General features: G+C 45.9%; 1 long non-coding RNA gene across 1 annotated transcript; it reads left to right on the forward strand.

Annotated features, from left to right (window-relative positions):
• Window positions 1-913: 913 nt before the first annotated feature.
• LOC109301719 lies at window positions 914-6712 on the forward strand. Its single transcript, XR_002098583.1, has 2 exons — window positions 914-974; window positions 4857-6712. It is a non-coding gene; the product is annotated as an uncharacterized LOC109301719 (long non-coding RNA).
• The last annotated feature ends 1705 nt before the right edge of the window (window positions 6713-8417 follow it).

The raw sequence follows: 8417 nt of genomic DNA on the forward strand, positions 1-8417 counted from the left end.
TAAGGGACCCAACACCTCAGAGGGGATATCTCCATGCCAATTTAAACCATGCTGAATCATAGGGTAATTTGCTATACAGGCAGCCCTGTTTAGCGCTCTTAACTGGTTCCTGAAAAACTGAGCGTTAAGCGAAACAAGCGTTAAGCGAAATGAGCGTTAAGCGAAGCCAAAAGTATTTGATGACCCAAGAGGGTGACCGCAATTGTTTTTAATGACCCAAGATGGCAACTGGGAGCGTTATAATGAATTTCGCTGAGCGCTAAGTGAAATCAGGTATCAATTTCAAATGAGAGTTATAGCGAAATAGCGCTAAGCGGGGGTTGCCTGTAGTGCTCTTTCTGGACTGCCTACATTATCAAAGGCCCCCCACCCCCTGCAAGCTTCTTCCCAGAGTTGTTCCAACTATGGGCTTTCCTTGTCCTTCTCAGGCCCTTTGGCAAGATCTCAAACACCTCCCTAGCTCAGTCCCTTAATAGAGAATCCCTGTTAGGTCTTCCTTCAGCCACGACCTCTGCTACACTGAGCAAAGATTTTTTGGTGACCAAATCCCTTTTTCAGTTATGCTGACCTGGGCAACCTCTGTGGTTTTACACAAATGTACACGAGGGACACATTTGGTTTTGCATCTGCTGATTTGTGAACCAGAATCCAAATTAGCTCACACTCCTGTAGCTGTTGTGTTGACCTTGTAGAGTTAACAGGACTTAGAAGTAATACACGCTTACTTCAATGGCTAGATAAAACCCTGAAAAAGCACAGGGGTGACATTCCTTAAAGTGAAGTGCCATTTTAATGGAGTTTTTGGAATGCAGTTGTACTGTAATTTGTCTCTCAGTACTTTTGAGGTCCATCAGTGGAGAAAGCTGTGAGTATTGATGTTTCTGTTTTTCCTTTTATGACTCTTAGGTGAATCTAATGCTCAGAAGAGGCAACAGACTATTGGACCTCTGTTGAAGACTGATCCATAGGAAAAGGTACATCAGTTGCAGGGCTGTGGACCACTGCATATGTTCTGGAATGACCTTACCCAGGGGTGAGTGTGGCTGTTTATTTTGTTCATTTCAGATGCAGACTCCCAATTCTGCTACACAACAATTGATTGGGCTACACCTGAACACACAATATAAAGGAGGGACATGATCATGTAACACAGCAGGACAGCATAAAGATATCCCTGTGTTCCCCCAAGCTTTGGCTGGCATGAGCTGAAAGTGTTTAAGACAGCGGGACTGGATAAGCTCCATCCAAGGGTGCCAAAAGAATTAGCCAGTGTCATAGCAGAGCTCCTGGCATGGCTGTTTGAGCACGGTGAGGTCCCAGAGGACTGGAAAAGGGCCAATGTGGTCCCTATTTTCAAGAAGGGGAGGAAGGAGGATTTGGGTAACTATAGATCAGTTAGTCTCACCTCTATCCTTGGGAAAACCCTTGAAAAAATGATCAAGGATCACATTTGTAGGAGCTCAGTCAGAGACAATTACACAGTCATGTGGGTGGCAAACTGGGTACCCAGACAGTGGTGGTGGCCGGGTCGGTATTGACCTGGAAAGAAGTGGGCAGTGGCGTCCCCCAAGGCTCAGTCCTTGGGCCAGTGCTGTTCAACATCTTCATCAGTGACCTGGTTGAGGGCATGGGGAGCACCCTGTCCAAATTCACAGAAACCAAACTGTGACCACCAAACTATGGGGCAAAGTAAACACACTGATGGGAAGAAACCGAATCCAGGCAGACCTGGGCAGGTTAGAGAAATGGGCAGAGAGCCATAGGATGCAGTTCAACAAGGACAAGTTCAAGGTGCTGCACCTAGGGAGAGGGAATCACCAGCAAGAGGGATGTGGACAACCTTGAGAAGGTTCAGAGGAGGCCACTCATATGGTTAGAGGCCTGCAGGGAAGGCCCTATGAGGAAAGTCTGAGGGATCTGGACCTTTTCAGCCTCCACAAGAGAAGGCTGAGGGGGGATCTTGTGGCAGTATGCAAATTCACGGGGGGTGGGGAGGGAATAGGAGATGCTCTGTTTATGAGAGCACCCCTTGGAATAACCAGGAACAATGGCCACAAGCTGATAGAGAGTAGATTTAGGTTGGACATGAGAAAGAACTTCTTCACAGTTAGGGTTGCCAGAATCTGGAATGGGCTCCAAGGGAGGTGGTGCTCTCCCCCACCTTGGAGGTCTTTGAGAAGAGACTGGACAAGCACCTGGCTGGTGTCACATGACCCCAGCACTTTTTCCTGCCCAGGGCAGGGGGTCGGACTCGATAATCCATTGAGCTCCCTTCTGACCCTAACATCTATGAATCTGAGTTGGAGAAATCCCTGTATGTGGCTATAAATTGTGGTAATTCCCAAAGGGTATCTAAGGCAGCTATTAACTGTGGTCTTTGAGGAACTCATAGCCTCATTTAATCCCACCTAACATGTCAGAAGGGAACATCTTGTTCTCATGGATGTTCAGTGACATTAATCCTGCACTGGAATAAATTATTGAAAGCTTTTGGCTCCAGCAGACTTTGGATCAGACCTCAGGGCTGAAGAGAGGGCTTTAAGGTACCAGAAATGTGCTTTCTATCATATTTCCCCCCAAATAAAAGGGGAGGTAAGCTGTCCAGTGACTTTAATGGGCCTCTGAGGCCGATGGACTCCCTTTCAAGTAAAGAACTTGAAGGATTAGAGTTTTGACATTTGAGAGGTTAACAAGAAGAGGTGGCATAGCCTCAAAAATAGTTCCCATGAGAGGAAATGATAGTGGGTAGTTCTACACATATTGCTATGGTGCTGTTACTTCCTTTTGGAAGTGCTAAATCACAGTGCAGTAACAGCCTGTACTTTGCTGTCTGTGTGGCACATGTTTCTTTTTAGTAGCTACTTTTTAGTAGCTTCTTCACTGTAGTAGCATGCTATACTGGGGGGAGTGTGTCACTATGGTGATGGAGCTGCTGGTCACATGTAGATGCCCACAAATGCTGTCACATGTAGATGTGCCCAGTGAGAATCACAGTATCTCAGTTTTCTTGTCAGTGGCTGTGTCTACACATGCAAATAATACAGGATCAGTTTACTCAAAACTGTGCTAGAGTAAGCGGTCCCAGGAATGCATCTACATGTGCAGGGATGCAGGAGCGGATTTGTTGCTCCTAGCAGCAACTGCTTCTGCTTCCTGTGGCCCTGCACTGGGCCCCTGCAGCAGCCAGGAGGAGCCTTAGGCTCCCCCTTGGTGCTAGCCCAGGGGCTGGCAGGGGGCAGGAGACAGTTGTCCCCTGGCAAGGGCTGGGACAATGTTCCCTGTCCCTGGGAGCTACCTGCTGTTGGGATGGGCTCTGCCACCAGAGCTGCGGTGGGGACAATGTTCCTCTACCCCAGCAGGAGGAAGCTCCCAGCCCCTATTGATCACAATTGAGGAATGGGGCTTGGGGCTTCTTATGTTCCAGTGCCAGCTCCACAGTCACTGGGCTGGCACTGGGAGTTCCTTATAGAATCACAGAATCATAGAAAACGAGGGCTGAAAGGGACCTCAGGAGGTCATCTAGTCCAAGCCCCTGCTCAAATCAGGACCATTCCCAATTAGATCATCCCAGCCAAGGCTTTGTCTAGCTGGGCCTTAAAAACCTCCAAGGATGAAGAATCCACAATCTCTCTGGGTAAGAATCTCCCAGCCTTGGTCCCGCAACCACATGGCTGGGAAATAAGAATCCAGCCCCACCTCCCCATTCGCGACCGCAGAGCAGGAGCTGGCAGCTCCCCGCTGCTGGGGCAGGGGGACAATGTCTCTGCCTGGACTATGGTGGCAGAGCTCCTGCCCCCTGCTGCTCCTGCAATAGGCAGCTCCTGGGGGGGAGGGAGCAATGTCTTGCCTCCTGCTGCCCAGCTGACTGGGAGCACATTTGCCCCCGGTTGGCCATCTACACATGCTGTACTGTGCAGTAAGTAATCAAGAGCAAATTTGCCACTTGTATTTACAGGCAGCAAATTTACTCATAATTGGAGCAAATTGCTGTGCAGTAAGTGTCGGCATGCATAGCTGGTGGTGCTTATGTTGCAGTAATTAGCTCTGATCTTGAGTAAAACATCTTGTGTATATGGTTAGAGGCAGCCCATTGATGAAATTGTTGATGACTGTGACCTCCTTATCTAGACACTTGTGCACCCACTGACGATTGGTTCCATCAGTTCTTAAATGAAGGGTCTCCCCTATAGCACCAACTCTATGGGACTCTTTCACTGCTCTCCTGGCAGCCTCAACACCCTTGGCATATTAGGTAATGAAGAGTTCAAATGCAGGCATAAAAAAGCTAGCTGCCAGGAGGTGGTGCCAGATGAATCAGTAGTGTCCATTGTCTTTCTGAGGCAGATGTTCTGATATTAAATCTATTGCCATTGGGTTTGATGGGACAGAGCGTGCAGAGCTACCTCAAGGCTATAAAGTGGAAACTGGAACAATGCGACGTAATGTGGAATGTTCCCCAGTATTGTTTTGAAATTACACTGCAGAACACCCTTGTGGGAATGATTATTTGAGATCTGCTGGCTTCATGCTGTGGCTGTCAAGTGCTGAGGGAGGTAGCATGAGCTAATGGCAAGGAGGCCTCAGTGCTTACCAAGGCTGTGAGACAGTCTTCATCTCCATAGCCTTGAAAAAATCATTTAACCCCTGGCTCCATGTCCCCACTTGCGAGGCAGGGTGACTTAAGACTTGCCTGTCTGCCTAGTGAGCAGGGACTGCAAAGGCTACACCATTTAATGTCTGCATCCTTTTTATGACACAGCCCCTGTACCCATGCAGGGGTGCAGACTCCTGCCATTGGTATATCTGGCTATTCTCCTCCCGTACACAATTCCTTTTGTATCTACTGTGTTTATCAGGCTCCCATCACTAAAGTACCTTGATGATGAATCCAGCCCTGGTGTACTCCTGCTCTCCGCTTCCCTTGCACGGTGAGAGTCCTACCCTGAGACTTTTAAGACATCCAAGAATCAATGTGGACTAGAACATATGAAACCACTTAAGAAGTGGGCAACAACAGCAGACTGAGGCAGCCTAGAGACCTGATGCTAAGATTATCACACAAGGAGAGCAGAGCTGCATGCAGGGTAGGAGCAAGCAGGATGTTAGTTGTCTTCAGGCAAAAGGGGTTGAGGACCTAACCCAGTAACTTGCAGCTAGGGTGCCTTGAGATCCTTTCAGCAATGCCAGAGGGTGCCAGGCCATGTGAGCTCTGTTTGGCATGCAAACACGATTCACAAAATAAACGCAGAGTTTTCAAGTGGGAATCCATAGGCCCCTTGTGGCCTTTCTGAGTTCTTGGCAATAGAAGAATTGCCCTATTATTTTTTCTATAGTCAAAAATTGAGTGAAAACTAAGAGCTGGCATTTTCAGAGGGGCACCTTGAGTCTAAAACGTTTGAGAGCCACTGTCCTAGACATACTATTTATGAGGCATGAGAATGTGGGGCCCTACTGGGTTAGAAGATCATGCTGCGTAGATGAGTCTGAACAAGAGCCACGGAAACTGTAGCTCTTGTTTAGCATCTCAAATTTAGCCAGGTTTTGTATCTTCAGCCTGTCTTACTATGAGCCCTCTCTGGAAAGAAGAGTCCCTTTCATACAGTCCTCACTGACTCCCAGGGGTCCTAGCTTCTAATCAATAATGTTTATAGATGTGGCAAAACTTACAGGGTGGCTCCAGCAATGCCAGAGTCACCATTAGGAAATGGAAATCTCTTTAACTCAGAGGACGACCGCATGGCATAATTTGACAACAGATTCTTTCCTATTGGTAGTTGCTGAGCCATGTATTACAATGGGTCTTTTCTGAATCAAGGGCCTGCTACCAATTTGGTAATTACATGCTGAGAAGCAAGATGTTCCATCTACGTCAGCTCCAAGAGGGGAGAACTCTTTAGTTTTGTGACAACTTGGTCATTGTCATGAACGGCTAGTTAAAATAACGACTTGAACCTGGTTAATTTGCATCTGGAATGCAAGGTCCCATAAAGGTAATACGAAGATCTTCTTGAGATGCCATGGTCCATTTCATCAGGGCATTGTAACAAGGCTGCCGACAAAACCAAGCCCTACTGTGCAAGAGCTCTTTTTCTAAAGTTTCCAGAAACATTAAGTACCAAACATGATTCACATTCCAATAACATTTGTTTCTGTTTCAATCTTCAACTGAATAATATAGCCCTGGCCCCTAGCTTGTAATAAAGATTCTAGTTGTCTTTTAACTGGAGAAAAATATGTGTTGTGTTATATGTGATGAAGCACCACAGCATTTGTATCCCCCTTTTCAAATCCCTAGATCCACCCCTGATCGTGGGATACTGAGCTAGATGAACCTTTTAAAATCCTTTTTAAAATTTTTGTGTTTGGTCCCTGGCAGATGACTGCGGACAACTTTCCGGTTGAGATACGGCGTATGTGTAAAGTCCTTAGACAAGTTGGAGGTCTCTGACCAGTTTGCTCAGTGAGTGGAAGGCCTCAGTTCCATGTTCAGAGTTAGGCTGAGATAATTGCATCTATTTAGACCCATTTGAGGGCTGGAGTTTCTACTGATAGATGGTTTCCACAAACTCAAAACACTTCTCAGCCAGATAAGATCTCAATGTCCTTGGTGAAAGACTCCTGGACCCTGAATCCAGCCTCCTTCAAGGCAGGTCAAGGATATGTGTCCCTATTTGAAGGAGAGTGGCAGGTTTGGCCACTTTACTCCATAGCAGAACATCTCCCTTCCCCTTTGATTCCTTTTTCATCTTTGTACCATGAGGGATGGGAATAAATTTCAGCTTAAAGTCACCAAACTACTACTTTTCATGATTTTCTACACTGTTATCACAATGCTGTTAATATTTTAGTAAAAAATGCACTAGTGAGAAGCAAGGATTTTTGTGGGTGACTTTTTTATTGGACCATTTGTATGGTTGGAAGGGATATGGACAAGCTTTCAGGTATAAAGTATCCTTCCTTGGGTCTCTCAAGCAAACTAGTATTATTCTTCTGACTTAGCCCCCTACTCCCCCAGTCACGTAGGTTAAACTTGCCTGCAGCATACATCAATAAAATAAAAGGTTTATAGCAAGTGCAGATATAAGTTAAGCTAATTGGAAAGGAACCTTAACGTGGCTGTAGTCATAGACTGTAAAGCAGGGGCAGGAAATTATTTTGGATGGAGGGCCGCTTTACTGAGTTTTGGCAAGCCATTGAGGGCTGCATGACAGGCAGCCCAGGGCAGATAAATATTAATTTTCTAAATTTTTTAGGGGCCCCGTGGGCCAGATAGAATAGCCTGGCGGGCCGCATCTGGCCCCCAGGCTGCATTTTGCTCACCCCTGCTGTAAAGTAACAACAAAACAAAATCTGTAGCAAAGACCAGGCCTGGTATGGGAGTTTAGATAGACACAGACATGGGAAAGAACTGCTACTGCTAAAAATATTCTTCCTTGAAAGAAAAGGGGGTGGTCACACAAAGAGCAATACTGAGGACCAGTGCTTGTGGAAAGAAGATCTGGGCTTCATGGAGCAATCGTATATCTTGTGCGAGGAGAAGCAACTTTCTGTTAGGCAATCTGCCTATCAATAGATGGGTCATAAAGATCTATGGGGCTGATCTTCAGCTGTACACATCCACTGACTTTAATGGAGTTGTGAGAGTTTATATCATCTCGCATTCTGCTTCTATGGGACTAAGAGGAAGTCTCTGTTAAAGTAGACTAATCTGTTTTGCAATTCCAGCTCACAAGAGGAGGCCAAAGATTAAGCTATTCTGTAATGGAACGTTAAGTGCATTAATGTAATTATCTTTGCATCAATGCAAGGAGTTTTGGAAGAAAACAAGAAGGGTTACTAAAATGTTGTTAATTATGTTCTAACAACCAAGATAAGGGAGGGCTAGTGAATGGTGCTGCACCATATGTCACAGAGCAATGCTAATGAGCTACAGTTGATAATGACGATAGCAGTGGGGAGATTTGGGGTAATGTGAAATCTCACATGTAATTTGCTTATATGGCAGTGGGTGTGTCCTAGAGATCTATGTGCTAGTGAAAGAATGAATGAATTGTTACTCAAGCAACTCTAAAAGTATCCTGAGGAATGTCATCATAACATAACCATAAGAGATGCTGAGTACTTTCATGCCTGCTAGATACTGTTCACCAGAGAGGTTCTGAAAGTTATGACTTTGACACATCTACATGTGCATTTAAACATGACTAAATTTAATGCACATTAAGATGATGTACCTTAAGCGATTTTTGGTGGGGTTCTACACATGCAGGGACTTGGCACTAAAATTAGTGCCAAGTCCCTGCAGCCCTGTCATATGCCCCTAGTGGCTGGGCAGACCCAGCACTAAAGTTTGTGCCAGGTTGTATCTACACGTGCTTTAATGTGCTTTAACTAATTGTGCCTAAATTTGATACCTG

Source organism: Gavialis gangeticus, unplaced genomic scaffold, assembly GCF_001723915.1.
Source record: "Gavialis gangeticus isolate Ggan-Ray unplaced genomic scaffold, GavGan_comp1, whole genome shotgun sequence".
Taxonomy (NCBI): Eukaryota; Metazoa; Chordata; order Crocodylia; family Gavialidae; genus Gavialis; species Gavialis gangeticus.